The sequence below is a fragment of the Triticum urartu genome, chromosome 4A (assembly GCF_056163025.1).
Source record: "Triticum urartu cultivar PI428250 chromosome 4A, HENAU_Tu73, whole genome shotgun sequence".
NCBI classification, from domain to species: Eukaryota; Viridiplantae; Streptophyta; class Magnoliopsida; order Poales; family Poaceae; genus Triticum; species Triticum urartu.
Window position 1 is genome coordinate 390,085,919 of NC_141876.1, and position 17,109 is coordinate 390,103,027.

At 46.3% G+C, this 17,109-nt stretch overlaps 1 long non-coding RNA gene across 1 annotated transcript; it reads right to left on the bottom strand.

Annotated features, from left to right (window-relative positions):
• Nucleotides 1-3,345: 3,345 nt before the first annotated feature.
• LOC147975932 (uncharacterized) lies at nucleotides 3,346-15,342 on the bottom strand. Its single transcript, XR_015602096.1, has 3 exons — nucleotides 15,053-15,342; nucleotides 13,685-13,759; nucleotides 3,346-3,636 (listed from the first exon to the last, which is right to left on the bottom strand). It is a non-coding gene; the product is annotated as an uncharacterized LOC147975932 (long non-coding RNA).
• Between the last annotated feature and the right edge of the window lie 1,767 nt (nucleotides 15,343-17,109).

A 17,109-nucleotide genomic window follows, 5' to 3' on the forward strand; every position in this document is an offset into this window, starting at 1 on the left:
TCAAACGGATAGGCAATCATTCGATGCCTAATTAGAAGGTGAAAGGGTTTCAGGGCAAAGAGAATAGGTATTGCGCCTCATACCAGAATAGATCACTAGACAGGTGGTCCGTGAATTACATATGAAGTCAAGCGCGAGGAACAACCTCGGGAACAGGTGGTGTACAGGAGAGACAGGTTTCGATCCTATGGAACTGTGGGTTATGGGCCCACCATGTGGGATAAAAGTAGGAGTGGTGGCATCTTGCATGGTCACGATAGCAAGGCATGTCAGAGGCTAGCCTGTCAGTTATGTCGGAAACAACATCGATACCAAGGGCGAGGGACGAAGAGAACCATTTTCCTGCTCGTTGAACGAGGCGGACCAATAGGCAAAGTTCTCGTCCATCGGTGGTTATCGGGATGCTATCAACAATGGTAACAGGGTCTTACTGACAAAGTTGTACAACGAGGTGCTTACTAAGCAGGGAATTATCACTGCTCAGTTAAGTCAGATTACAAGAAAGCTTAACAAGACAATGGAAAGGAAAATGCGATTATCAGGTTAAACAGAACAATGGAAAGGGAAATGTGTTTAAACACATATTCCACGGGTATATCTTTCCCAAGGACGAGCAGAGCATGATATCCATGACATGATAGAAAGAAGAAAAACCTTTAGGTAAGCTGAGAGAAATTTGATGACATTATAAGATTCTCGGGAATTGCACTATAGAAGCAAGTTCCAAAACAAAAGTTCATCATTAACCAAGGAGAGGGTAAGGAGGTGGCTGATGGACTCAGCGCAATTCCTCAAGATTTCCAAAAGCTGGATTTCCACACTTATGTGAACAAGGAGATAACATTTGTCAAATCAAATTATATAAAGTTGTATGCTCGAGGAGAACATCCACGAGCAAACATTGGTTCAAAGCAATAGGGTTGCTAGAAGTTTTGAATTCACACATCATAGTTCATTTGTCGGTATTCCGGTTAGGATCAACACGAGGACCAAGAAGGAATGGTGATGGTGATAAGTATTACTTGTATCAAGAATTCTCAGGAGGTGGTGAAATTCTCACGACATTCTTGACATAAAAGATGGTAATACTCCAAGGTAAAGAACAATAATTGCTGGATAGCATGGGTCTCTAGGTATAACACAAAACATGAACAAGTTTGTGTTGAACGAAAGGCAATAAAGGGGGCGATGATAACACAAATCACTGAGGGCAAGGATGGTATTTCTCATCATGAATTCAGTTGATATCCTGGAAGAGCTCAGAATGCTGATGATGATCATGACACATTTGTCGAGATATTTCATGAAGATGTAATCGATCGACGATGGTATCAAGTCAAAGAATGATGAAGCGAATGGCTATTGGAACCATGGGTACGACACAAACTCGAACTCAAGCTTGCTGTTCAAGACGAAATGATATGACGGGCAAGATCGACGTAAGCTTAGCTCATCGTCGAAAGTTGTGCTCCGATATTAAGGACCAGGTAGCATAGTTAAAAGCGGCCCGAGAATGATATAGCCGAGCAGGCTAGGAATGACGTGATCAAGTTCAAACTCATAAGTAATGAAGGTTACCAAGAATTGTTTAATCGCGGTGCAGACTCGATTTAGTTATTGGTGTCTTTGAGTGTTTAATAACTCAGAGTCCGTGAAAAAATGGAATCAGCGAGAATGTAGTACTTGATGAAGACCTCATAAGAAGTTATGTAGTTCCATGATAATCTCGAGATACCAGGGGGTAATACTCGATGACCGATCAAAGTAAAGGTTGGACTGGTGTATTGATCCACAGAAGACGAGTACTTAAACTTGCCCGAGAAATGGGATCTAAGAAGAACATATGGTCGAAACCAAGATTATAAAAGAATCAATTCACCGATACCAAAGGATATTAGATCAAGGAATTAGTTATTACTACAAGAAGCTCCCATGATAAGTTCCACATCGGGTCCATGGGCATGAACACAAAGTTCAAGGTCGACTCCCACTTATTCAATGCATAACCTTTCATTCACTTCTCGTCTTCAACGAAGTTGTGTTGAAATTTTATCTGACATAACAACAGTAGAGTATGACCGTAATAGTTTCCGGGTTCACACAGATTAGAAAAGGCATAGGTTCAACCCATCAGGGTCTCTTTGGAACATATACCACAAACTTCAGGAGTAAATAACACAAGCTCGAAAGTAGAGCATGGTTGGTCAATCAGAGGATAGGATTTACCAATGGAGAAGAACTTCCAAAGTGATTGAATAAGAAGGACGCTATCAGATAAAATCCAACAAAGGATCCGGTGGACCTCAAAGGATCTGATGTGAGCATCGGTACTCAACCAGAGGAAGAAACAATGCAAGGAGATCAGACTATAGAAACAACTGACTAATTCAATGCTCAAATACAAAGGAATTATCATTTTCATCTTAGGGGTACAATCAATGGCAATCTGATTGGCCGAGAACCAGCTCATGTTCGAAAGACGTCTGAGACGGAAAGATAATTTATAAGGATCAACTGATGATTGCGTGCATCCGCACACATATAGAATCAACGGAATCAAAATGATAGTGTCAAAGGATGCCAATAAGATTACTAGACTTATGGGATTAACCACAGTGAAAGCAAGCAAGAATTTCAAGAGCAATAGGCTGCTTAGGATTTTTAGAAGACCGAATAGTATTTCGAAGACTTTTGTGAAATACATGAATCAACTGGGAATGAGTGAATCCTCGATAAGTGCGAAAAATTATTCGTAGGGGGTATTCAGGTGGCAAGGAACTGCAAGGCAATAGGCACAAAGTATTCTCGGGGTATCTTGTAATAACAAGATCGACTGGAAATAAAAGTAAGAACGACAGACGACAGGTGTAAGTATTTATCCATAGGGATGTTTCGGTGGTAGGGGATTGTAGAGTCGGTGGGCACAAGGGTCTTGGAAAAACCTCAGAGAGTATCTTCAGAATCTTCTGGTGCAGCAAGTGATCATCTGGAGTGAGGGGCTCTCCGGGAGAAAGTCTTTCGAGAACCTAAAGTTAGTCCTTTTAGCAAAATCATTTAACCCGAATAGAAGAGAGATTAGAGTCCCAGAGTATAGGTGAGGAGTAAAAGATCCTAATACCACCCAATGGCGACGTGGGCCCATGGGCCGCACAGCCAAGTTAGTAAAACAATTTTCATCGACTAGACTCAACTTCGGCCAAGGAGTGTGGAAGGGGATTCCTACAGGCAGTTGGCTCTGATACCAACTTGTGACGCCCCCAATTTGACCGTACACTAATCATACACGCAAACGTGTACGATCAAGATCAGGGACTCACGCGAAGATATCACAACACAACACTACAAATAAAATAAGTCATACAAGCATCATATTACAAGCCAGAGGGCTCGAATACAAGAGCTCGATCATAGACGAGTCAGTGGAAGCAACAATATCTGAGTACAGACATAAGTTAAACAAGTTTTCCTTAAGAAGGCTAGCACAAACTGGGATACATATCGAAAGAGGCGTAGGCCTCCTGCCTAGGATCCTCCTAAACTACTCCTGGTCGTCGTCAGCAGGCTACACGTAGTAGTAGGCACCTCCCGAGTAGTAGTCGTCGTCGACGGAGGCGTCTGGCTCCTGGGCTCCAACGTCTGGTCGCAGCAATCGGGTATAGAACGGAGGGAAAAAAAAGGAGCAAAGCAACCGTGAGTACTCATCCAAAGTACTCGCAATCAAGGAGCTACACTACATATGTATGCATTGGTATCAAATGGAATAAGGGTATCATATGTGGACTGAACTGCAGAATTCCAGAATAAAAGGGGGATAGCTAGTCCTTATCAAAGACTATGCTTCTAGCCACCTCCATCTTGCAGCAGGAGAAGAGAGTAGATGGTAAGTTCACGAAGTAGCATCACACAGCATAATCCTAACCGATGATCCTCCCCTCGTCGCCCTGTGAGAGAGCGATCACCGGTTGTATCTGGCACTTGGAAGGGTGTGTTTTATTAAGTATCTGGTTCTAGTTGTCATAAGGTTAAGGTACAACTCCAAGTCGTCCTGTTACCGAAGATCACGGCTATTCGAATAGATTAACTTCCCTGCAGGGGTGCACCACATTTCCCAACACGCTCGATCCCCTTTGTCCGGACACACTTTTCGGGGTCATGCCTGGCCTCGGAAGATCAACACGTCGCATCCCTACCTAGGCACAACAGAGAGGTCAGCCCGTCAGTCTAAATCCTATGGTGCAGGGGTCTGGGCCCATCGCCTATTGCACACCTGCATGTTGCGAACGCGGCCGGAAGCAGACCTAGCCTAGCAGGCATTCCAGTCCAATCCAGCGCGCGCCGCTCAGTCGCTAACGTCACGAAGGCTTCGGCTGATACCACGACGTCGAGTGCCCATAACTGTCCCCGCGTAGATGGTTAGTGCGTATAGGCCATGTTGGAAATATGCCCTAGAGGCAATAATAAAATGGTTATTATTATATTTCTTTGATCATGATAATTGTCTATTGTTCATGCTATAATTGTGTTATCCGGAAATCGTAATACATGTGTGAATACATAGACCACAACACGTCCCTAGTGAGCCTCTAGTTGACTAGCTCGTTGATCAAAAGATAGTCATGGTTTCCTGACTATGGACATTGGATGTCATTGATAACGGGATCACATCATTAGGAGAATGATGTGATGGACAAGACCCAATCCTAAGCATACCTCAAAGATCGTGTAGTTCGTTTGTTGTAGCTTTTCTGAATGTCAAGTATCATTTCCTTAGACCATGAGATTGTGCAACTCCCGGACACCGTAGGAGTGCCTTGGGTGTGCCAAACATCACAACGTAACTGGGTGACTATAAAGGTACATTACAGGTATCTCCGAAAGTGTCTGTTGGGTTGGCACGAATCAAGACTGGGATTTGTCACTCCGTATGACGGAGAGGTATCTCTGGGCCCACTCGGTAATGCATCATCATAATGAGCTCAATGTGATCAAGTGGTTGATCACGGGATCATGCATTACGGTACGAGTAAAGTGACTTGCCGGTAACGAGACTAAACAAGGTATTGGGATACCGACGATCGAGTCTCGGGCAAGTAACGTACCGATTGACAAAGGGAATTGTATACAGATTGAGTGAATCCTCGACATCGTGGTTCATCCAATGAGATCATCGTGGAGCATGTAGGAGCCAACATGGGTATCCAGATCCCGCTGTTGGTTATTGACCGGAGAGTCGTCTCGGTCATGTATGCATGTCTCCCGAACCCGTAGGGTCTACACACTTAAGGTTCGGTGACGCTAGGGTTGTTAGGAAGACTTGTATGTGATTACCGAATGTTGTTAGGAGTCCCGGATGAGATCTCGGACGTCACGAGGAGTTCCGGAATGGTCTGGAGGTAAAGATTTATATATGGGAAGTTGTCATACGGTCGCCGGAAAGGTTCGGGGGCATATCGATATTGTACCGGGGCCACCGGAGGGGTTCCGGGGGTCCACCGGGAGGGGCCACCTCTTCCGAAGGACCTTATGGTTCGTATGGAGAAGGGAACCAGCCCCAGTGGGCTGGGGCGCCACACCCCCCTAGGGCCCATGCGCCTAGGGTCGGGGGGAAACCCTAAGGGGGGCGCCCCCTTGCTTGGGGAGCAAGCCCCCCCCCTTGGCCGCCGCCCCCCCTCTAGATCTCATCTAGAGGGGGCCGGCCCCCTTCCCCCTTCCCCTATAAATAGAGGGGTGAGGGGAGGGCTGCATACAACATCCAAGGTGCAGCCCCTCCCCTCCCCAACACCTCTCCTCCTCCATAAGAGCTTGGCGAAGCCCTGCCGGAGTACTGCAGCTTCACCACCACCACGCCGTCGTGCTGCTGTTGGAGCCCTCTTCCTCAACCTCTCCCTCCTCCTTGCTAGATCAAGGCGCGGGAGACGTCCTCGCTCCATAAGTGTGTTGAACGCGGAGGTGCCGTCCGTTCGGCGCTAGGATCTTCGGTGATTTGGATCACAACGAGTACGACTCCATCAACCCCGTTCTCTTGAACGCTTCCGCTCATGATCTACAAGGGTATGTAGATGCACTCCTCTCTCCCTCGTTGCTAGATGACTCCATAGATTGATCTTGGTGATGCGTAGAAAAATTTTAAAATTCTGCTACGTTCCCCAACAGTGGCATCATGAGCCAGGTCTATGCGTAGTTACTATGCACGAGTAGAACACAAAGCAGTTGTGGGCGTCGATATTGTCAATTATCTTGCTGTCACTAGTCTTATCTTGATTCGGCGGCATTGTGGGATGAAGCGGCCCGGACCAACCTTACACGTACGCTTACGTGAGACCGATTCCACCGACTGACATGCACTAGTTGCATAAGGTGGTTGGCGGGTGTCTGTCTCTCCCACTTTAGTCGGATCGGATTTGATGAACAGGGTCCTTATGAAGGGTAAATAGAAATTGGCAATTAACGTTGTGGTTTTGGCGTAGGTAAGAAACGTTCTTGCTAGAAACCTATAGCAGCCACGTAAAAACTTGCAACAACAATTAGAGGACGTCTAACTTGTTTTTGCAGAAAGTGTTTTGTGATGTGATATGGCCAAAGGATGTGATGAATGATATATGTGATGTATGAGATGATCATGTTCTTGTAATAGGAATCATGACTTGCATGTCGATGAGTATGACAACCGGCAGGAGCCATAGGAGTTGTCTTTATTTATTTATGACCTGCGTGTCAACATAAACGTCATGTCATTACTTTACTTTATTGCTAAAGCGTTAGCCATAGTAGTAGAAGTAATAGATGACGAGACAACTTCAAGAAGACACGATGATGGAGATCATGGTGTCATGCCGGTGACAACGATGATCATGGAGCCCCGAAGATGGAGATCAAAAGGAGCAAATGATATTGGCCATATCATGTCACTATTTGATTGCATGTGATGTTTATCATGTTTTGCATCTTATTTGCTTAGAACGACGGTAGCTTAAATAAGATGATCCCTCGTAATAATTTCAAGAAAGTGTTCCCCCTAACTGTGCACCGTTGCGAAGGTTCGTTGTTTCGAAGCACCATGTGATGATCGGGTGTGATAGATTCTAACGTTCGAATACAACGGGTGTAAGCCAGATTTACACACGCAATACACGTAGGTTGACTTGACGAGCCTAGCATGTACAGACATGGCCTCGGAACACAGAAGACCGAAAGGTCGAGCATGAGTCGTATAGAAGATACGATCAACATGAAGATGTTCACCGATGTTGACTAGTCCGTCTCACGTGATGATCGGACACGGCCTAGTTAACTCGGATCATGTTATACTTAGATGACTGGAGGGATGTCTATCTGAGTGGGAGTTCCTTGAATAATTTGATTAGATGAACTTAATTATCATGAACTTAGTCTAAAATCTTTACAATATGTCTTGTAGATCAAATGGCCCACGTTGTCCTCAACTTCAACGCGTTCCTAGAGAAAACCAAGCTAAAAGATGATGGCAGCAACTATACGACCGGGTCCGGAACCTGAGGATCATCCTCATAGCTGCCAAGAAAGATTATGCCCTAGAAGCACCGCTAGGTGACGCACCTGTCCCAGAGAACCAAGACGTTATGAATGCTTGGCAGTCACATGCTGATGATTACTCCCTCGTTCAGTGCGGCATGCTTTACAGCTTAGAACCGGGGCTCCAAAACCGTTTTGAGAGACACGGAGCATATGAGATGTTCGAAGAGCTGAAAATGGTTTTTCAAGCTCATGCCCGGGTCGAGAGAAATGAAGTCTCCGACAAGTTCTTCAGCTTTAAGATGGAGGAAAATAGTTCTGTCAGTGAGCACATACTCAGAATGTCTGGGTTGCATAACCGCTTGACTCAGCTGGGAGTTAATCTCCCGGATGACGCGGTCATTGACATAATCCTTCAGTCGCTTCCACCAAGCTACAAGAGCTTTGTGATGAACTTCAATATGCAGGGGATGGAAAAGACCATTCCTGAGGTATATTCAATGCTGAAATCAGCAGAGGTGGAAATCAAAAAGGAACATCAAGTGTTGATGGTGAATAAAACCACTAAGTTCAAGCAAGGCAAGGGTAAAAAGAACTTCAAGAAGGACGGCAAGGGTAAAAAGAACTTCAAGAAGGACGGCAAGGGAGTTGCCGCGCCCGGTAAGCAAGTTGCCGGGAAGAAGCCAAAGAATGGACCCAAGCCCGAAACTGAGTGTTTTTATTGCAAGGGAAGTGGTCACTGGAAGCGGAACTGCCCCAAATACTTAGCGGACAAGAAGGCCGGCAACACTAAAGGTATATGTGATATACATGTAATTGATGTGTACCTTACCAGTACTCGTAGTAGCTCCTGGGTATTTGATACCGGTGCGGTTGCTCACATTTGTAACTCAAAGCAGGAGCTACAGAATAAGCGGAGAGTGGCGAAGGACGAGGTGACGATGCACGTCGGGAATGGTTCCAAGGTCGATGTGATCGCCGTCGGCACGCTGCCTCTACATTTACCTACAGGATTAGTTTTAAACCTCAATAATTGTTATTTAGTGCCAGCTTTGAGCATGAACATTGTATCAGGATCTCGTTTAATTCGAGATGGCTACTCATTTAAATCCGAGAACAATGGTTGTTCTATTTATATGAGAGATATGTTTTATGGTCATGCTCCGATGGTGAATGGTTTATTCTTAATGAATCTCGAGCGTAATGCTACACATATTCATAGTGTGAATACCAAAAGATGTAAGGTTGGTAATGATAGTCCCACATACTTGTGGCACTGCCGCCTTGGTCACATAGGTGTCAAACGCATGAAGAAGCTCCATGCAGATGGACTTTTAGAGTCTCTTGATTACGAATCATTTGACACGTGCGAACCATGCCTCATGGGTAAAATGACCAAGACTCTGTTCTCAGGAACAATGGAGCGAGCAACCAACTTATTGTAAATCATACATACTAATGTGTGCGGTCCAATGAGTGTTGAGGCTCGCGGTGGCTATCGTTACGTTCTCACCCTCACTGATGACTTGAGTAGATATGGGTATGTCTACTTAATGAAACACAAGTCTGAGACCTTTGAAAAGTTCAAGGAATTTCAGAGTGAGGTTGAGAATCAACGTGACAGGAAAATCAAGTTCTTGCGATCAGATCGTGGGGGAGAATACTTGAGTCATGAATTTGGCACACACTTAAGAAAATGTGGAATAGTTTCACAACTCACGCCTCTTGGAACACCTCAGCGTAATGGTGTGTCCGAACATCGTAATCGCACTCTATTGGATATGGTGCGATCTATGATGTCTCTTACCGATTTACCGCTGTCATTTTGGGGCTATGCTTTAGAGACTGCCGCATTCACTTTAAATAGGGCTCCGTCGAAATCCATTGAGACGACACCGTATGAATTATGGTTTGGAAAGAAACCTAAGCTGTCGTTTCTAAAAGTTTGGGGATGTGATGCTTATGTCAAGAAACTTCAACCTGAAAAGCTCGAACCCAAGTTGGAAAAATGCGTCTTCATAGGATACCCTAAAGAAACTGTTGGGTATACCTTCTACCTCAGATCTGAAGGCAAGATCTTTGTTGCCAAGAATGGGTCCTTTCTAGAGAAAGAGTTTCTCTCGAAAGAAATAAGTGGGAGGAAAGTAGAACTTGATGAAGTATTGCCTCTTGAACCGGTAAGTGGCGCAGCTCAAGAAAATGTTCCTGAGGTGCCTGCACCGACTAGAGAGGAAGTTAATGATGATGATCATGAAACTTCAGATCAAGTTACTACTGAACTTCGTAGGTCCACGAGGACACATTTCGCACCAGAGTGGTACGGCAACCCTGTCTTGGAAATCATGTTGTTAGACAACGTTGAACCTTCGAACTATGAAGAAGCAATGGCGGGCCCGGATTCCGACAAATGGCTGGAAGCCATGAAATCCAAGATAGGATCCATGTATGAAAACGAAGTATGGACTTTGACTGACTTGCCCGATGATCGGCGAGCCATAGAAAATAAATGGATCTTTAAGAAGAAGACAGACGCGGATGGTAATGTGACCATCTATAAAGCTCGGCTTGTCGCTAAGGGTTATCGACAAGTTCAAGGGGTTGACTATGATGAGACTTTCTCACCCGTAGCGAAGCTGAAGTCCGTCCGAATCATGTTAGCAATTGCCGCATTCTATGATTATGAGATATGGCAAATGGACGTCAAAACGGCATTCCTTAATGGTTTCCTTAAGGAAGAATTGTATATGATGCAGCCGGAAGGTTTTGTCGATCCTAAGAATGCTGACAAGGTGTGCAAGCTCCAACGCTCGATTTATGGGCTGGTGCAAGCATCTCAGAGTTGGAACATTCGTTTTGATGAGATGATCAAAGCGTTTGGGTTTACGCGGACTTATGGAGAAGCCTGCATTTACAAGAAAGTGAGTGGGAGCTCTGTAGCATTTCTCATATTGTATGTGGATGACATACTGTTGATGGGAAATGATATAGAATTCTTGGAAAGCATAAAGGCCTACTTGAACAAGTGTTTTTCAATGAAGGACCTCGGAGAAGCTGCTTATATATTAGGCATCAAGATCTATAGAGATAGATCGAGACGCCTCATTGGTCTTTCACAGAGTACGTACCTTGACAAGATATTGAAGAAGATCAAAATGGATCAGTCAAAGAAGGGGTTCTTGCCTGTATTGCAAGGTACGAGATTGAGCACGGCTCAATGCCCGACCACGGCAAAAGATAGAGAAAAGATGAGTGCCGTCCCCTATGCCTCGGCCATAGGGTCTATCATGTATGCTATGCTGTGTACCAGACCTGATGTAAACCTTGCCGTAAGTTTGGTAGGAAGGTACCAAAGTAATCCCGGCATGGAACACTGGACAGTGGTCAAGAATATCCTGAAGTACCTGAAAAGGACTAAGGAAATGTTTCTCGTTTATGGAGGTGACGAAGAGCTCGTCGTAAAGGGTTACGTCGATGCTAGCTTCGACACAGATCTGGATGACTCTAAGTCACAAACCGGATACGTGTATATTTTGAATGGTGGGGCAGTAAGCTGGTGCAGTTGCAAGCAAAGCATTGTGGCGGGATCTACATGTGAAGCGGAGTACATGGCAGCCTCGGAGGCAGCACAAGAAGCAGTCTGGGTGAAGGAGTTCATTACCGACCTAGGAGTCATACCCAATGCGTCGGGCCCGATGACTCTCTTCTGTGACAACACTGGAGCTATTGCCCTTGCCAAGGAGCCCAGGTTTCACAGGAAGACCAGGCATATCAAGTGTCGCTTCAACTCCATTCGTGAAAGTGTTCAAAATGGAGACATAGAGATTTCTAAAGTACATACGGACCTGAATGTGGCAGATCCGTTGACTAAACCTCTCCCTGGAGCAAAACATGATCAACACCAGAACTGCATGGGTGTTCGATTCATCACAATATAACTAGAATATTGACTCTAGTGCAAGTGGGAGACTGTTGGAAATATGCCCTAGAGGCAATAATAAAATGGTTATTGTTATATTTCTTTGTTCATGATAATTGTCTATTGTTCATGCTATAATTGTGTTATCCGGAAATCGTAATACATGTGTGAATACATCGACCACAACACGTCCCTAGTGAGCCTCTAGTTGACTAGCTCGTTGATCAAAAGATAGTCATGGTTTCCTGACTATGGACATTGGATGTCATTGACAACGGGATCACATCATTAGGAGAATGATGTGATGGACAAGACCCAATCCTAAGCATAGCTCAAAGATCGTGTAGTTCGTTTGTTGTAGCTTTTCTGAATGTCAAGTATCATTTCCTTAGACCATGAGATTGTGCAACTCCCGGATACCGTAGGAATGCCTTGGGTGTGCCAAACGTCACAACATAACTAGGTGACTATAAAGGTACATTACAGGTATCTCCGAAAGTGTCTATTGGGTTGGCACGAATCGAGACTAGGATTTGTCACTCCGTATGACGGAGAGGTATCTCTGGGCCCACTCGGTAATGCATCATCATAATGAGCTCAATGTGATCGAGTGGTTGATCACGGGATCATGCATTACGGTACAAGTAAAGTGACTTGCCGGTAACAAGACTGAATAAGGTATTGGGATACTGACGATCGAGTCTCGGGCAAGTAACGTACCGATTGACAAAGGGAATTGTATACGGATTGAGTGAATCCTCGACATCATGGTTCATCCGATGAGATCATCGTGGAGCATGTAGGAGCCAACATGGGTATCCAGATCCCGCTGTTGGTTATTGACCGGAGAGTCATCTCGGTCATGTATGCATGTCTCCCGAACCCGTAGGGTCTACACACTTAAGGTTCGGTGACGCTAGGGTTGTTAGGAAGACTTGTATGTGATTACCGAATGTTGTTCGGAGTCCCGGATGAGATCCCGGACATCACGAGGAGTTCCGGAATGGTCCGGAGGTAATGATTTATGTATGGGAAGTTGTCATACGGTCGCCGGAAAGGTTCGGGGGCATATCGGTATTGTACCGGGGCCACCGGAGGGGTTCCGGGGGTCCACCGGGAGGGGCCACCTCTTCTGGAGGGCCTTATGGGCTGTATGGAGAAGGGAACCAGCCCAAGTGGGCTGGGGCGCCACACCCCCCTAGGGCCCATGCGCCTAGGGTTGGGGGAAAACCCTAAGGAGGGCGCCCCCTTGCTTGGGGGGCAAGCCCCCCTCCCCTTGGCCCCCCCCCTCTAGATCTCATCTAGAGGGGGCTGGCCCCCTTCCCCCTTCCCCTATAAATAGAGGGGTGAGGGGAGGGCTGCATACAACATCCAAGGCGCAGCCCCTCCCCTCTCCAACACCTCTCCTCCTCCATAAGAGCTTGGTGAAGCCCTGCCGGAGTACTGCAGCTTCACCACCACCACGCCGTCGTGCTGCTGTTGGAGCCCTCTTCCTCAACCTATCCCTCCTCCTTGCTGGATCAAGGCGCGGGAGACGTCCTCTCTCCGTACGTGTGTTGAACGCGGAGGTGCCGTCCGTTCGGCGCTAGGATCTTCGGTGATTTGGATCACGACGAGTACGACTCCATCAGCCCCGTTCTCTTGAACGCTTCCGCTCGTGATCTACAAGGGTGTGTAGATGCACTCCTCTCTCCCTCGTTGCTAGATGACTCCATAGATTGATCTTGGTGATGCGTAGAATTTTTTTAAAATTCTGCTACGTTCCCCAACAGGACAGTGGCCAGACTCAGATCAAATACCAAGATCTCGTTAAGCGTGTTAAGTATTCGCGAACGCCGACCAGGGCCAGGCCCACCTCTCTCCTAGGTGGTCTCAACCTGCCCTGTCGCTCCGCCACAAAGTAACAGTCGGGGGCCATCGGGAACTCAGGCCCACCACTACCTGGATGGAGCCACCTGCCCCTTCAGCCCCCATCTCCAAACAGTATCACCGGTAATGTGACAGGGTGAATATATAGTATATGCCCATGATCACCTCCCAAAGTGATCACAGCCCAGTAGTATAGCTTGGCAGACGGACAAGAGTGTAGGGCCACTGATGGAACACTAGCATCCTATAATAAGCAGTAGGATAGCAGGTAAAGGTAACAACGGTAGTAGCAAGGACAGGCTATGCAGCAGTATAGGATTAACTGAAAGCAGTAACATGCTACACTAATCTAATGCAAGCAGTATAGAGGAGAATAGGCGATATCTGGTGATCAAAGGGGGGGCTTGCCTGGTTGCTCTGGCAAGAGAGAGGGGTCGTCAACACCGTAGTCGTACTGGGTAGCAGCGGCGTCGGTCTCGGTGTCTAGCGAGAGAAGAGGGGCAAAAAAACAATAAATATTAATCAAACAGATGCATAGCGATGCATGACATGACAAGTATCGGTGCTAAGGGCGCCCTAACGCGGTACGAGGTGGTACCGGTGAAGAGGGAAAACATCCGGGAAAGTATTCCTGGTGTTTCGCGTTTTCGAACAGATGAACCGAAGGGGGAAAGTTGTGTGTTCGCTATGCTAGGGATGCGTGGTGGACGAACGGGCTGCGTATCCGGGTTCGTCTCGTCGTTCTGAGCAACTTTCATGTTGAAAATATTTTAATCCAAGTTACGAATTAAAAGATATGATTTTCTAAAGATTTTATTAATTTCTGGAATTTAATTAATTATTTAACTTAATTTTGAAAATGGATTTATGACATCAGCATGATGTCATGCTCATGTCAGCAGTCAACAGGGTTGACTGGTCAACCTGACCAGTGGGTCCCACTGGTCAGTGACACATTTAAATTAAACAAATTAATTAACCTAATTAGTATTAATTAAGGGGGTGGGCCCCACTGTCATACTCTCTTAGTTAATTAACAGTAGTTAATTAGGTTAATTAGTCATTAGATTAATTAATCTTAATTAGTTAATTTAGTCAGAATTAATTAAGTTAATTAACGTTTATTTATTTATTTTAAAACTCTTTCTTTATTAACGTTATGGGCCTGGGGCCCCACCTGTCATTTGGCCAAAGGGCCACAGTGGGTCGGGCGAATGGGCGGGCGCCCGAACGAGCGCGTGCCCGAGGGGCACGGGGCGTTGGGCGCACCGGGTGCGGCCCCGGCGCAGTCGGCCGGCACCGGCGGCCCGGCGCGGTTGTGGGGGCAAGGCAGGGCGCTGGTTCGTGCGCCAGCATGCGTGCAGGGAAGGGGGAAAGCTACAGGCGGGGCAGGGGACGGCAGGGAGCGAGGGGAGGTAGCGGCGGCGTCCGGAGACGACGCAGCAGCGGCTGCGGCCCGGCGGGAGCCACGACGGGGGGAGCGCAGGGCAGGGGCAGAATCGGCCGGCGGAGGTGGGCTCGAGCAGGAGGTAGCAGCGGCAAAGGGGTGGCGCCGGCAGCAGCTAAAGCGGCAAGGATGTAGCAGGCGAGCGAGTCAGGGGCGAGGCGCGGTGTGCGCTGCGACAAGGCAGGCGAAGTTGGGCGCGGCTGGGGAGCCGGGGTGAGCGTGGACGGGCGCGGTGGCTGCGCATGGTGGGTACGGGATGGCGGCGGCACGTGGTCGTGGCTAACGGCGTGCGAGGGCCGAGGCAGAGGGGAAGAGGCCGGTGGCCTCACCGTTGGGCGTAGGGTCAAGGGCAGTGAGCTCGGGGATGGCCGGCGACGGAGAGATGGGGTCGGCGGTGGACGACGGCGAACGCCATGGAGGAGCGAGCGTGGAGCTTGGGGAAGACGACGCGGTGCAGGAGGAAGAGGAAGGAGGCCCGGAGGGGTGGCGCCAGCGAGGTGACTCCGTGAGGGAGGACGGAGGCGCGGCCGGGCGGCAACCGACGGCGTCAGGGGCAATTCCCCCGATCTAGATCGGGAGGAGGAGAGGGAGGAGAGGGATTCGTTCGTGGGGGGGGGATCGGGTGCGGTTAGGTTAGGGTTTGGGCTAGCGGGGGTTATGGAGGAAGTGGGGGTCGGCCGGCTGGGCCAACTGGGCTGGTCGGTAGCTGGGCCGGTTGGCCCGAGGGGGAAATGGGGGGGTTCTGCTTTTGTTTTCTTTTGTTCTCTTTTATTATTTTACTTTTTAATTTTTTCTGTTTAAATTTTAATTCCACATTATTTTTACTTAGTAAATTATGACTATAGCTCCTAAAATAAGTTTCAAAATAACCCTCAGCCACAAAAGGTTTTAATCCAAAATAAAATAGTTTAGTGTTTTATAAAATTACCAAAGGCATTGAAATAATGTTTTTGCTACCATTTAAATCTTTTTAGTGCATTTATTCATTATTTAAAAATGTGGATTCTACATCATAACCTTCTATGCATTAACTGGCACAACCCGAACATTTTGTTTTTAATATTTGAAAACTTTTGATGTTTGCCTTTAATTCGAATTTGAATTTGAATCGGTTTCGAACTAATGCGAGATTAGCAATAGAAATCGAGGTGATGTGGCATCATTAGCCGAGGTTCACTGTAGCTTAATTATCCGGGCGTCACATGCAATGCACATGATGACATGATATGAGATGTATGACACGCAAGCAAATGACAAGGCAACAACAGCGAAAAACTGGAGGACACCTGGCACATCGGTCTCGAGGCGTCACAATATATATATATATATATATATATGGATCTGTTCTATCAGTTACTCCCATATTTGCATCTTACTCTGTTATTTCAATATATCTAATTTACGATCTTAATTTTCATTTCAAGCAGTACACCCCTTGCTTTGCAAGAACAGGAGTAGAAGGAAATCTTGGGCTTCACTTTGCTGATGACTCCCAGGATGTCATATTGACAACGCAGCATAGATTTACAATGACGGTTAGCGTAAAACTTGATAAAGATGGTCACTCCTATTTTAATGCGGACCTTTGGAGAAAAATGTCTAAGTGTTATGAACTGAAAGCTGGCAATAAAATTCTAGTGCGTGCACCACAGCCTGGTCTAATTAACATAGATGTTTACTTCCCCAACTTCATCAGCCGATCAAAGTCTGATCGAGATTAGTGTCCTTTCAACTTTCTCCTTGTTGTCATATTACTATTTAAGCAACCAATTGATCACTATTTAAGCAACCAATTGTGATATCATATTCTGACTCTGTTCCTAGACAGTAACAAATTCTATTTACCAATTTATGCGCACTATATATTCTTCTGCCATGTTCTGAATAAATAATACCTTCCCACCTTTTAAGTAGGATATGTTGGATGCATAGTGAACGATCTGTATGTTATTAAGCGTACCAAATTTCACTGGAAGGACTTGAAGCATGTCATAAACTTTGTTGATAATCTGACAGAGATAGCACAGCGTATGAACACTGGATTTTAGATGGGATTAATTAGACCTATGGTGCACACACTGAACAAGACCAACTGTGTGCACAAAATGCTGGTAAAAATTCTTATTTTAATGTTGATGCTCATAAACTATATATATCTTCAATGATATGTTACAATTTTTTTATTCTACATGTCAATAGAAATTGCCCCGTGTAGCAGTTCCTAGATCAATTTCCCGCCGTGGTCGAATTACACTTGTGCCTGCTAATAACGCCAAAGTGATTGCAAGGTACTACATTTCCCGCGGAAATGGAACCATTCAAATTAACAAGTTCTTGCTTCTCGTGGCAGTGCATCCATATTGGAAAATTGGAGACACTATTCTAC